At 40.6% G+C, this 1553-nt stretch overlaps 1 pseudogene; it reads left to right on the top strand.

The window, feature by feature from the left end:
- Positions 1–1180, top strand: part of LOC102852585 — a 20899-nt pseudogene extending 19719 nt beyond the window's left edge.
- Positions 1181–1553: the final 373 nt, after the last annotated feature.

Genomic DNA, 1553 nt, shown 5'->3' with positions numbered 1-1553 from the left:
AATCGGGCTGTGTGTGTCAGAGGCAATGTGATTGGCACAGGATAGAGCGGCGTTTAGGACTGCTGTACATAGGGTCGACATGAGTCGCAAACGACTCGACAACACATAGCAACAACAACAACAAACACACTGGGCCAATTGGTAGCATTATTATCGATGGTGAAGAGATTGAGACTGTTAACAGTTTTAGTGTGCTTGGCTCCATAATCAACAATCTTGATATCAGCAGCCAGGAAATCAATAGATAAATTGCATTGTGAAAGTCTTTTCTCAGGGTCCTCTCCAGAGTTCTGAAGAGCAACAAAGTCAGTATGGAGATGAAGGAGAGCCTGCTTTAGGCCATAGCTTTCCCAATTGCTTGCTATACATCAGAAAGCTGGACAATGAGTAGGGATGATAGAAAGAGAATTTATTCCTTTGAGCTGTGCTACTGGAGACGAGTATTGAATATATCATGAACTACCAGGAGAACAAAGAGGTTCGTCCTGGAGAAGGTGAAGCCAGGGTGCTTCTTGGAGGCAAGGATTCTGAGGCTTTGTCTAACATATTTAAGACATGTTGCAAGGAGGGGCTAATTCTTGTAGACAGACATCATGTGTGGAAGGGCGGAGGGAGAGCAAAACAGACGAAGACCCTCAATGAGATGGATTGATTCAGTGACTGGAGTAATAAGGGTAGGTGTGTCAGAGACAGTGAGGTTGGCACAGGATAGTGCAGGTTTCAAGGTTACTCTACATAGGGTCACTATGATTGCAAGTGACTCAATAGTACATAACAACAAGGACTACAACAATACATTTGGTATTTTTGTTTCTCATGAGTGAGTGTCTGTCAGTTGCAACCTTCTTCTGAGGGACCTTACTAGTTCCTCCTGAGCTATTTGATACTAGCAAAGTCATACAATAGTTATGCAACTTAATGGATGCTGCTGTTGCTGCTAATGCCCTTGTGAGTTTCTGGGTGCCCATGCCTCATGGACAGCTGTTGAAAATGACAGTGCTGTACATGATTCTGTGTTTTGTTGCTATCTTTACCTTGGGTTTTGGATATATCTTTCATTTAATCAGTGTTTGAAATGATTCCTCATGTTTTCTTTTAAACTTTGAGGTGAAGAACTATCATTCTCATGTGTTACTCTTGGTTTTTGGTGTTTTGGGTGTAGATTCCAGAATACAAGTGAATATAGATGAAATTCTGTCAGCACAGCATTCTGTGTGACTGTGTGGAGCAGAGCTCCAGACAAATATAAAAGAATTAATCTTCGGTGTGTTAAATTACTTTATTTTACGTTTCTGATTTGTTCTTGTTACTGAGACTCAAACTTTTTCTAATCTTAGTTGTTATTAGGCACCATCAAGTCAACTATGACTCATAGATAATTTACGACCATATCTTAATTTTGCCATATTCTATGCCATCCTGATGCTCTCTGAGAGGTTCCAACTTCTTGCAGGTACTGTGTCAATCTTAGAATCTCTATGGTTTTTTTCCCCCCCAGTTGAATATCTTTTTCCAAGGACTAATTTCTCCTGACATCAGAACCAAAACATGTG

The sequence above is a fragment of the Elephantulus edwardii genome, unplaced genomic scaffold, assembly GCF_000299155.1.
Source record: "Elephantulus edwardii isolate Elephantulus edwardi_28Jun2011 unplaced genomic scaffold, EleEdw1.0 scaffold00034, whole genome shotgun sequence".
NCBI lineage: Eukaryota > Metazoa > Chordata > Mammalia > Macroscelidea > Macroscelididae > Elephantulus > Elephantulus edwardii.
This window is presented reverse-complemented; position numbering and strand designations above follow the sequence as displayed.